This window comes from Myotis brandtii, unplaced genomic scaffold, assembly GCF_000412655.1.
Source record: "Myotis brandtii unplaced genomic scaffold, ASM41265v1 scaffold365, whole genome shotgun sequence".
NCBI lineage: Eukaryota > Metazoa > Chordata > Mammalia > Chiroptera > Vespertilionidae > Myotis > Myotis brandtii.
This window is the reverse complement of record NW_005364031.1, coordinates 907269-920533: the sequence shown is the minus strand read 5'-3', so window position 1 is coordinate 920533 and position 13265 is coordinate 907269.

The window sequence follows — 13265 nt, the reverse complement described above, 5'->3', positions numbered from 1 at the left end:
CCCCCCCCCCCCCCCCCCCGAATCTCACAAAAGACTCATCAACCCTTCGTGGGAAGTGTCAACAGTTTTCAGCCCAAATTCTTTGCATCCGTCCTCTCAGAATCCTTACCTTGCTGTTTCCACTGATCTCACCTTTCTTTAACCATCTTCCAATTCTCAATAAATTCTGATGTCACCTCTCCTGCCCTGAGACACTGCCAGGCTGTGTAGGTGGTGTCTCCAGATCCTGGTGAGCAATGCACTCTGCTTTGTCTTCTCAAGAGCTGCTGTTGGGGATGTTTTGGGAGGCAGCCTTTGAAAGTTCTGTCTTTCAACGAAGCTTTGCCTAATGTTGTCTATAAGTAACCACATACAGTTAAAGATAAATTTCAAAAGCTCAAGATTTCTGCAGGGATAAAAGAGGCTTGATTTGAATATGCCCTCAAAATTTGTTCAAATGCCTTTACAAGAAAACCAGATTATAAAGCTAGTTCAGTTTCCAGAAGTTGGAGACTAGATGCCACAAACTCTTTTAAAAACTTTTTTTATTAAAGTTAAAAATCATTAATAATGTAGGCTCTTATCTTTCCTAAATCAGGACAAATAACAACTGCTAACAATAAAATATACTATACAATTAATTGATCATTATTAGTTTTGATGGTATTAGGATCAGTAAAGCATGTTAACAACCTCACCTTTTAAAATTATTTCTACATTTGGAGTTCTGGACAATGGTGTATTATTATTATCATATAATTATTCTTTGGTTGATAACTAATTCATTAAATTAGCTGATTTTATCAGTAGACCAGGTTCCATGATCTTGGCAGATTTTACATTTCTTTGAAGAATGAAACAAAATGTCACCTAACATCATCTGAAAACAAAAAAAAAATTCAAGAAAGAAACCTTGACAACTGCTTTTATAATGTACAGCAAACTCACATCATTGAGAGTTCTACTCTGAGAGGCAGGCTCGTGAGTGAGAACCTGGGGTGTGGGCGAAAGCAAGGAAGACTGGGGGCCGAGCTGCTGTCCAGGGCCCACTGCTGTCCAGCTGCCAGAACCCAGACATGGGGACAAGCACTTTATGTGGATGATCTGAGTATCAACACCTGTGACCTACGAACTATTTATTGTGCATTTTACTGAAGAAAAAATTTAGGCACAGAGAAGTTAAATAACACACTGAAGATCACACAGCTAGTAAGTACTAGGGCAGGATTCCAGCCGAGGTCATTTGTCATAGCCTCCACGAAATAACACCTGTTAATGGTAGTGACGTGGCAGTCACAGAAGAGAGTGAAAGAAAGCCAAGTGAGCGAAGGCTAGGTGGCTTCTGGGGAGCAGGTGGGTAGGCTGGGAGGCTCAGATTACACATTGCATCAAACTCTAGGCCAAATTCGAGGAGCAGAGATAAGATCCCTCCTGTTTCCAGCTGTAAGACTTGGGCCAGACTCAGACGTTGCCGCTGTCTCCTGTAGCAGTCTCATATTGAACATGCCATGTCAAGGCCATCTTGTTAGTAATGCAGGCCCGTAACACAAGCAGGATGTCATTTTTGAAGAGACACTGCCACCACCCAGCTCCCCTGGCTGACACAGATAGAGGAAGGATGACAGCAAGACATCCAAGATGTTAGGTGAGCTGTAGGCAACTGGCTGCCAAGAGAGCGGCTGAGGATCCCATTAGGATGTCATGAGGAATGAAGTCCAAGGAGACTGCAAAGCCAAGGATATCAGGATGTGGTAGAAGCCAAGGAATGGTGGGGAAATGTCAATCACAAATGGGCTGCCTATTGAAATGAAGCAAGAGCAAAAGGCAGATGGTAAAGAGCAGCAGGTAAACACTGGGGAAGGGTCATGGGGATACAGATGTGCAGGGATCACAGACATGGTTCCCTTGAGGGGATAAATAATAACTTGGAGATAGTCATTAGGACAGAAAAGAACCCCAAGTGGGGTCTGTTTTGTGCAACATGGTTCTAAAATAACACATTCACGTGATCATTGGGGACCACTCCTTATCCCACATTGGAGGTATGATTGGGTGCCTCTGCTCCCACTATCACTGGCATATCTATGAGGATGAAAATTACATGATGGCCAAGACCATGATGATTTTACTCACCACTGCATCTCCAGGACCCAGCACAATGCCTGGATGTGGAACATGCTCAATGAATATTTTTTTTAATTAAAAAAAAAGGGAAGGAAGAAAGGGAGGGAGGAGGGAGGAGGCAGGGAGGAGAGAGGGAGGGAGAGAGGGAGGTGAAGCTGTGACCCAGGAGCAGCAGGCTATGCCTGACTAGCCAAACTGACCAGGCTACATAGCAAATGATGTCCTGCCTCTTCTTTCATCTCCACCTCTTCTCCCAACACACACACAGCAGTCCCATGCCACCTCTCAAACACAAAAGAGGGCCACACAACCCAAGGTGTACATAACAAAGCACTAAGGAGGCTTTGGGGAGCCCGCACCCCCACCCCCAGGCCTCCTGGGTCATCCAGAGGTGCGCTAGACCAGTCTCTGTCATGTCTTAGGTCTCTAAGGTCCCTGCCCTGGAGTTGTGACCTCTGGACCTTGGGAGCCTTTAAAACAATACCCAACCAGTGATCTGTTTTAACAAACACTCGTAAGTTCTCCACTGCTCAGTAAACCCAATGCCACACCAGGAGGTTGATGGGGCCTCCCTCTCTTCAGACAAATACTGCCCCTGCTCCCCACTTTGGCATATTCTTGATATCATGGTCAAGGGGAAGAGTTTGGGGTGGAGAGTTGTATCATTGTGTTTTAGTCAGGATAGGCTAGTTTATGCAGTAGTAACAACCCCACAAGCTCACTGACTGAAAAACAGGGTGTATTTCTCACTCACACTACCTCTCTATCACGGATTGGCTGAAGGCTCGAGTCTACATTGACCTTTCTCTGGGATCCAGGCTAAAAGCAACCACCATGTACCTATGTAGCTTTCTCTTTCAGTGGTTCTCACACTAGCATTTAAATTCTTCACTCGGGAAGCCACACACATCACTTCCATGCAGTCATTGCTGGAATAGTCACTTGGCCCACACAGCTGCAAGGTGTCTAGGAATACAATCCTACCACAGGTGGGGAAGACAGAGAGTTGGAAATGGTGACTTCAGTTTGGAACTGAGCCTAGGAGGTGTGACCTAATTAATCCCTAACCTCTACTCCTTAGCAAAGTGCTAAGGACCAGACACCTTCCATTGGGGAAGAAGTGTCTGGTGGCCTAGCCTAGAGCGATGGAGGTGCTTTCTCTACAAGTCTGATGCTCAGGGGACCCCTGTTCCATATGTTCATATCCAGGACTTTTCACCTGTTCTGCAATCTTAGCTCTCCCAACACAGGGGCAGCCCTAACGAGGACATTGTCGAGGCAGCCCTGCTGTCCTCCCAAGACCCCGGCCAGGGAAGGGTGGTCCTCTCCACAGTGGACTCCCGTTAAAGGTCCAGTGAGGGTAGCACTGCAGTAAACAGCTACACCAAAGTAACTGGTTTGAGGATTCATTTTCTTTAAAAAAACAAAAAAATAACAGAGAAGTTTTCCCCTACCTCATTTTAGGAATCAAGCAACATTGTCCATAACTAAACAGTCCACCTGTCAATACTGACATTTGTATCACTTGCCATGATGGGTTCCAGGGGAGGCTGGGTGGGCAGGGGAAGGGGAGGCAGAAAGGCAAGGGAGTTTCCAGGAGAGACATGGTCAGGCAGAGGAGGGAGGATGTGGCGAGCAGACAGGCTTGGGTGGGAGCGCAGGGATAAGGAGAAAGGGAGGGTGGGATGAAGAGACAACCTGAGGGGAGAATGTCAGAGATAACACTTTCTCAAAGTCATCCCAGCTCTTTCAAAGGCCAGTGTGCTATTGAACAGCTGTTTGTGTTTCTCTAAACGAGGACCAGAGGGTTTGTGATTGCCAGGGCTGTGGGCACCTGAATCAAGAGGAGGACACACACATGGCCCCGGGCTGAGGAGCCCACCCCTGGCCGGAGCCCGCAGTGAAGGGAAGCAACAGAGAACTGAAGGCTTCACGGGGCGTGAGAGGAGACCTGGGAAGTCAGAGGTCACTCAGGGGGCTGGCCATGTGCACGGACTTCTCCCAGCCCAGGTGAGACGGATAGCTGAGGACAACTTAGAGCTACAGGTCTTCACTCATCAAATTCAGCTCCATCTGATGTTTGGTCCAGACCTCAAAAGAGTTGAACCAGGCGATTTCTGCTGGGGGTTGGGGGGTTGGGTTGTTGTTGTTTTTTTAAAATATATTTTATTGATTTTTTTACAGAGAGGAAGGGAGAGGGATAGAGAGTTAGAAACATCGATCAGCTGCCTCCTGCACACCTCTCACTGGGGATGTGCCCGCAACCAAGGTACATGCCCTTGACCAGAATCGAACCTGGGACCTTTCAGTCTACAGGCCGGCGCTCTATCCACTGAGCCAAACCGGTTAGGGCGGGGGTTTTGTTTTTACTCGGTGCTCATTCTATGAAAAGCTGTGGGGCACAGGTTGTGGAACCTTCTGAAACCTGCCTAACCCATATGGGCCCCTGAGGTGAATGGAGAAAGCAGAAATCTCAAAATATCTTTTAAAAGAAAGACACCACCTCCTTCACTGCCCACACAGAAGCCCGTCCTCAGCGCCAGGGCGCCCCAGGCTGCGGCGCCGCAGCTCACTAAGGAGGCCAGGTTCTCCTGGGCTTACTCTGTGCTCTCGGCCCGGTGACAGCGCCCAGGAATAATCAATCAGGCTCCATCAAGCCCGTGCTACCCCGGAGGACGCCTAGGGTGTTCGCTTCCCTCCTGGCTTTCCCTCTCTGCGCAGTGGGGACCTGGCGCAGCTGTTGCAACCCCCAGAGAAGCGCAGGAAAGGTGCGGGACTCTGGGGAGGACAGCGGCGTGTGGTTAGCCAGGAAGGGGCCGCCAGTGCAGGGCAGCCGGCAGGGTGAGGCCAAGGCACCCCGGGGTGGCTGGGTGGTTGGGTGGCTGGGTGGCTGGGGAATGCCTGCTCCACCGCGTGAGAAATTCCGTGGCCTGGCAATCTTGATAAGGTGGCAGCGCGCCCTGCAGCAGCATCCTGAGGGCTGCCTGCGCCCACGCACCCGGCTGTCATCGCCCAGTCGCAGGCCTCGGGGACACTTCATTACCAGGGAAGCTGAATCAGTTCGCACCTTCTATGCCAGCTCCTGATTTCATTTGTGTTGTCGCCTTTTCCCTCCCTTTTCGTAACTCGGTGGGATGGATCTGAGAGATGCACAGAACTGGGTTTCCACGGGCAAGTCTCCAAAATGGATACAGAGCTGAGGAAGTTCATTCATTCATCCTTTCATTGACTGAACAAATATGTATTGAGCGCCTGCTGTAGGCCTGGCCCTGTGCTCGGTGGGAGGGGGATTCTCATACTTGTTTCCCAGGGAGTAGCAATTGGGTATTGGCAGCACTTGCCTATCTTTCCATGTTTGTCACAGTGGGGGGAGCTTTAATATTTGGACAACAGAATGGGGCAAATCCCAGGTGATCCCTGGCCAGAGGAGGCTGCCTGGCTCCTGGGGGCTGAAGGGATTGGTAAGCTGTTCACAGGTGGCATACTCTGGCGTAGAGCTGGGCTTTTAGGTTATTTCTATTAAGGAGGTATAAGGTCACACCTCTAATCTGGGCCTGGAAATCTCCTTAAATGTGCTTGAGGAAATCTTCTCTCCCTAGGGCATTTCTCTTTTCTTTTCTGTGGAGAGCTTGTTGAAATCGAGCTTGTCCAGCGTAATGCTGGCCATCCCGTTAGCTACATCATGAAGGTAAATGATGTAAGACAATTTTCTGCAGGTGGAAATCTCAAGTCAAGTCTGTAAGGAGTCCTTTAAAACATAGGGACTCAGACTCAAGTTAGTGGGGGGGGGGGTGTATAATAATTAATACAGAATTATTTAGAAAACTGGCTGGAATGGATATTCCCAAACTCTTGGTCTTCCTGATCAGAAAAGTCTTCTTCTCAGACTGGGAAAGCCTGAGACAGCAGCGCTCTCGGAGGGTTTGCACAGCGTAAAGTCCCAGAGCTAGAAGGCTCTTCCAGGCGGACCCCAGGGACCCCGAGGAGGAGACACGCCTCAGGGGCTGCTGGGAATGGACACCTCTCACCCCTCTCCTGCTTCACTCAGCCAGAGAGGAGCCATGGTAACATTCTTTATGTATATTAGTTTTCTTTTCTTAAGAGATCTCTTAAGGGATTTGAAGGTAAGTTCCTATATTAAGAGAAAGAAAAAGACAGGAAGGTGGGAATGAACAAATGAATGAAGGACCAAGGGAGAAGGAAGGAAGAGAATGAAGAAAAGATGAAAGGAAGGGAGGGAGGGGATGGAGGAAGGGAGGAAGCAAGAGAGGGAGGGATGGAAAGTCCAAACTATATACTCACCAGAGGAGGAGACGGAGGCCCAAGAAGGCCACAAGGCTCACCAGGCTTACATAGCCTCACAGAGCCATGCTGGAGTGCAGGCAGACTTCCCACTGCACACCTAAGTTCGCTTCCCTGTTTGGCCGAAGATGCCAAGACCTTTGATTTTGCTCACATGTTTTTAGGAAGCATGTTATATACTGATTTTTGCGTATCTTTTATTTAGCAGTTTTCAAAATGAACTTCTATTGGACCTCTACTGCTTTCGCTTTATTTAATAGGGAGATTCTTGCGGGAGAAAGGCCTAGCTAAATATTTTTATCTGGATGAAGATAAAAACAATCTTGTTATGTCAAAGTTTAGGTGCTGTGATGAAGCCCATTTGTCATACCCCTGTTGTCACCTTATAAAGCAGGCAGCACAGGAGAGGTGGCTGCGGCTTGCATTGATACAACCCCCACCCTCCTCCACAATGTATCAGAAGATAACCTTTGTGGGTGGGAAACGGAGACAGATGCTTGGGCTAAACCAACCCATATAATGACAATGTCTCATTGATACAAATGATTTCCTTTTCAAAGCCACCTTAGTAGTCAACTTTTCCATTATTACCCAGCTTTATCTTTCTGTCAGCATAAAAAATATCGTCATGAGGTAAAATGTGCAGGATATCCACATAAATGCATATTGTCAGGAGGTTTCACTGCTGTAAACTTGCCCTCACATTCCCCCCATTTCCGCCCTGCCCGTGCTTGCATTCGGGTGCCTGGCAACCCTGTGCATGATGCGGTAGCATGCACAGGGGGAGGCAAGAGGTGGTAGCCCAGGGGAATCCCCGGCAAAAGGGCAGATCAGCCAAGGACCGTTATCAGATGAGGTAGAGGGGTGTGTGGTGACTCAGACACTGTGAAAGGCATTATTCACTTATAACCATGCTTCATCAGAACGCGTGCCCTTGAAGTGCTGTGTCTAAACAAAGTTCTGCAATCAAGCCCTGTGTTAAGTGGGTTGAAGAAGCTTGCTAATCAAATGATTCCTATAAAGCAACCTTTACCTATCAAAGACTTCGTTCATTCATTTGTTCATTCAGTTGACAAACATGCATTTATTCAGGACCTTGAGCAGGGCACCAGGTTAGGCATTGGGAATACGGGAGGAAAGAAAACATTTTTTTCTGTGGTGATGAGCTTCAGAACATTATACAACCATTACAAGAGAAATACAGGGATGCGAACTGGTCTTTTGCAAAAATGGGTCTTCAGAGATAATTGCTTACAACAGACTAAATAGAATTAGGTTCTTTGGGCAGCTGCCCCTCCTCCCTGACCCACACCCCTGCCATCATGTCAGTTTGTTCTTCCAGGGCAGAATCTCCACCGCTCCCTGCAAAAGTTGTAGTTTTGCGTTGATCCACATTTCCTTTTCTTATAGCCTATTTGAAGTACAGTGTGAGCTGTTCAGCTTGGATCCCAAGCACATATGGGAAAATTACCCTTTTAAGAGAGAATAGAGGAAAGAGCACCTAGTTTGGGAGGGGGGTGGGGGGGAATCACTAGAAACATCTCATGAACACATATGTCGCTGCCTGTTTACCATCAGATACCTAACAGAGTGAGGAGAAAACAATTGGCGGAAGGTTGAAGGATCAAGCGCCAAGGTTTTTCTAGCTCCTGCTGCTGCCAGTGTCTGAGCTCCCAGCAGCAGATACCAACCAGCACTGAGGACCTGATATGGCACCATTCCCTAGGGAGACCAACCAGCCACTTGGTGGTAAGTGATTATACCAGACTCCCCTCCCAGGGTGGGATGGGGCAGTCATTTGTCCTTCCTGAGACTGATATGTGTTCCAGGGATGAGTATAATTTTCCACACGCCTTGGCTAGCCTACCATCTGAGAGCTCCCTGAATATCTGCTTTGTTGACATGTGATCACACATCATGTTGCCTCAGACTTGGGACCCATATTGCCACAAAGGAGGTACCAAAATGGCCAAGGACCTCAGGAGCCTTTATACTTTTTTATACATGGCACAGTATGCCAGCTTGGTGGTGTCAGAAAGGCCTCCACAGGGTCCAGCTAAGGTGTCAGGTTTGGGATAAAGTCATCATTCAAGATGCACAATATACTTTGGACAGAAGTGGCCCCTCTTATCACTTATCTGAGTGATCTAAGTCACTTATCTAAGTGACCCCTTTAGGGAATTTGTCCTTTCTATTCCTTAAAAGCACAATAACCAGAGGCAATCAGAGGCTGACAAAAGCAAGGTAACCAGAGGCTCAGATCCTGGGGCAGGGGTGGGGAGGGGGAGAATTTCACAGTTATCCCACAGGGCAAGCAACCTAGACCAGCAAAACTGCCCTCCTTGAAGATAAATATCAATCATTCCTCAGGGCAGCATCTGGAACTATAGCTGTCGTACCAGCTCTCCTGTTGTAAATCTCTTTTTTTAATTGAGAGGAAAACCAGGTTGAGTGTGGGGTGAGTCGCTACCTTGAAGAATCAGTGACAGGACAGCGTAAATTTAACCTGGAGCACAAGCGGATCTGAGCAGTGTGAGGGGTAGACTGCAGCAGAGGCTGCCCCTGTGCACACCCACTGACTCTTACTGTAAGCACCTGCCACTCAGAGCTTGGTTGGGACTTAGGAGCTCACTTGGCTCCTGCACTGAGCAGGCCAGAGGTGCTGTGGAACTGATGCACCTGGAATCAAGCTTCAGTAAAGTGTAGCAGGGGCAGCTCAAAGAACCTAGAACAGAGAAACCCAAATTTACCTAGTGCCCAGGAAAGGCCCTCTGAGCCATGAAAGATGAGTAGAAGTCAAAGAGGTGGAAGAAGGGTGTTGACAGGCACATAAGTAAAATGGAAGCCCTGGTACAGATAAGGAAACAGGAGATAGAGAGTGGCAAGAGAAATGGGCAGGGGTCATACCATGAAGGGTCTTGGGATCCTTGTTTTAGAATCTCAATTATTTCCTAAGAACAACAGAAGTCCATCACGGGATTTTCCATAGAAGATGACATGATCCTGCTGCTGTGGTGGGAGATGGCTCTGGCTATAGTATGAAGAATGGTTTTGAGGAAACAAGACTAGAGACAGGGAAAGCAGATGTCCGCTGACATTTGGGCATGGGTCTGGTGTTCAAGGACCTGTGACCAAGGATGCAGTAACTAAAGTCCACTGTGGAGGGAATGAGACATTCCAGAGGGAATGTAAAGAAGAAGAAGAAGAAGAAGAAGAAGAAGAAGAAGAAGAAGAAGAAGAAGAAGGAGGAATTTTATTATTAAATTTATAATGTCGTTTAAAAATTCTTATTTAATTTTATTTTTTTATTGAAGAAGGGGGGAGAGGGAGGGAGGGAGGAAGGAAAGGAGGGAGGAAGGGAGGAAGGGAGGAAGGGAGGAAGGGAGGAAGGGAGGAAGAAGGAAGAAAGAAGAAGAGACTGCCCAAGCCCGAGTCCCATGGACACAGTTCTTGAAGAAAAATGTAGGGGCAGAGGAGACTACTAAGGAAGCCAAGGAAGAACAGCAAGAGAGGGAGATGAAAACCTAGAAAGGATGGCACCGGGATCCCGGGGAAGAGAGTGCTTGGTTAGCAGTATCAAATGCTGTAAGACGATAAGCTAGAGAAGTCTCATCCACGGCTCCTGGCAGGATAAAACAATACAACCTTTTAGGAAAATAATCAGGCCTGTACGTCAAGAACCATATCCCCAAGAATTTATTCAGAGGAAGTAATTGTGAAGGAAAAAACCTATTGATATAACCATGATGATATTATTAATAAAGGTAAAAAATGGATAGTAAAATATGTTTAATGCCTGTGAGAACTGACTCAGTAAGTTATAAGACAAACTTAATGAAATATTTACAACCATGTAAACCATTAACCATGACTGCCACGAAGCAGCATTAAAATATACATAAAAAATCAATGAAAAAGCAAAATGCAAGATTCTATGTAAAAAAGTAAATAAGCATATGGATAAGATTGGAAGATCATGGAAAATGCAAACATTTTAGGTGTTAGAGGAGTGGGATTGTGAATATTTCTTATTATTTCCAATATTACCATTACGTATGCTCTTTATAGACAATAAATTACAATCAGGAAGAAGAAAAAACCTACTATGGAGCAACTTTATAAGAGGTAGAAAAACCTAGAACAATGCTAAACAATGTCCTGTGTGAGTAAGGATGGGAGAACAAAACATATATTTTGCCACCTACAACAGGTGTTTGTGGAAGTATTTATTGTATTCTGGACCAAAGAGGGCCAGACAACTTAATATATACTTAATTCTTAACTAAAGAGAACAAATGTCCAAATAGCCCTTAGTGTGAAAACTACTTATTCTTGGAAGCTATACAAATAAAAGGAAATTAAGTTAATTGCAGCGTAATATTCACAATAGATGCTACATACTCTCCCATTTTCAGGGAAAGGAGAAAGGGAATCAATATATTTTGAGTGCCAACATGTGCCAAGAATACTGCTGGTCACTTACACACAATCATAGCTCAGACCAACCTAGGAAGCATGAGGACCCTGCATCATCAATTATGATCTCCAGTGTCAACAGGCATCACATTCCATAAAATCTGTTCCAGCTTTGTTCTCCCCTTCTCAGCTCCCCATCGGGGAATTAAGCGAATTTCAGGGGCCATCTGCATAACCGCAGCAAGGCTGCCCGACCTAGTGGAGACATGGCTCTCTTCCCTAACTTACTGAATTTCAAAGTCAGGGTTGTATTACCACCTCTTCCCTTTATATTTGAACTCCTACCATCTCTCATGGTTGCTCTGCCCTCATAGTTCTAAAATTCATTCATGCATGAGCCTACGGCTGAATCTGTTGTGTGATGTTCCTTTATTCTGACATTTAATGTTCTTTTCAACTCACCCACGTACAGCGTTTGAGCTCCATGCCTACTACAATGTTGTGGAACATCGGGACACTTTCTTCTGGTTGACTACATAGTACGGGGGTTTCATTTAATCTCTTAATAATCACATCCCTGGTTTATTCCCTTTTCTAATAACTCTATTAGAATGTTTATAAGATGACATGCTTTTAATTGTTTCCCTCACCCCATAGGTACCGAGAGTAAGTTTCTCTAATGGGCTCTGTAACTTCCATCCTTTATTTTTATTGCTAATGGGCTCTCCAGTAATATAAAATGACTGATGAGGGCAGTCAGAGAAAAGCAGAAAAATCAATACCTGTCCAGACTCCATATTAGTTAAAAGCAGGTGAGGGGCTGAGGCTGGAAGACAACAGAATTTCCTCTGGCTCCCGGGTATCTGAAAGGAGGAAAATTACCTCAGAGGGGCTGTAAACACAGGGTGTCAGAACAAGAGACTATCAAAATATTTTGGGTGTTTCTTAGAAATCTGTGCAAACTGTCTCCAGTAGAGGGCAGTGGTAGCCGCACACACTGACCCCGGGCACTACCCAATTAGTGCTGCCTCTTGAGGCTTTTCTCCTCACCTCTCAGCAGACCATGCATGTTGAGGTGACTGGCAGAATCAAAGTAAGTCCCTTGGTCAGACGTGTTGGCTGTTAGCAGAGCCACTGCAGCTACAGGTTCACATTGATAAGCTCGGTTCTACATAGCAGACATACTATGTACATTGTACATGTACCATCTCATTTAGTCTTCACAACAACCCTATGATCTGGGTACTATTATTGTCATCAACTCCATTTACAGGTGAGGGAAATGAGGTTAGCTTGCCCAAGGGCACCCAGCCAGCAGTTAGAGCTGTTATTGGAAGTGGCTCTATCCTGCAACCCAAGAGCTAAGCCGCCATGCTATCAGTGGCAGACCTTACTATGTTTCATTCATGTGTAGAATATTATCTTATCCTAGGAAATTTATTTTTATTTTTTTATTTTTTATTATTGGTTTCAGAGAGAGGAAGGGAAATAGAAAGAGAAACATCAGTGATGAGAGAGATTCATCAATTGGCTGCCTCCTGAACACCCCCTACTGGGGATGGAGTCCGCAACCCAGGCATGTGCCCTGACTGGGAATTGAACCGTGACCTCCTGGTTCATTGGTCAATGCTCAACCGTTGAGCCACACCTGCGGGGCCCTAAGAAATTTCTTGATAGCAGGAACCTTACTCATCCTTCTGTTCATCTGCAACTAACAGAGAGCTTTGCATATGGTAGGTGCTCAATAAATAATTTTTACTGGTGCATCAGTAAAAAGTGCTTTAATATGTCATATATATAGATATAGATATAGATTAGATATAGATATAGATATAGATATAGATATATATATATATATATACATATATATAGATATAGATATAGATATAGATATAGATATAGATATAGATATAGATATAGATATAGATATAGATATAGATATAGATATAGATATAGATATAGATATAGATATAGATATAGATATAGATATAGATATAGATATAGATATAGATATAGATATAGATATAGATATAGATATAGATATAGATATAGATATATATATATATATATACATATATATATAGTTTTTGTTTTGATTTTTCTATGTCTGCTTCTTTATCCTTCCCACTCTGCTATTCCCAGATTTCTCAAAACTTTCTATTAAAGCCCAGATTAGTTACAACTTCTGATCACTGTCTCCAGAATTTTCTGCCAGCTGCCATCCCCAGGGCAGGGTAGGTTTGGGTGGATCTCTGCACCCAGCTTTCCCTTTCAAGATTTATCCGCCCCTCCCCTCCTCTCCTAGTATCTCTCAGAGTTTAACCCCACTCACCCCAGAACACTCACCCGCATCACCATTCCTAATAAGGCAATAAGACGGAATCCATGCCTATCTACAATTTCTTATTCTTGTTAAGACTATAGTGGGGGGGGGGTGGAGGGGG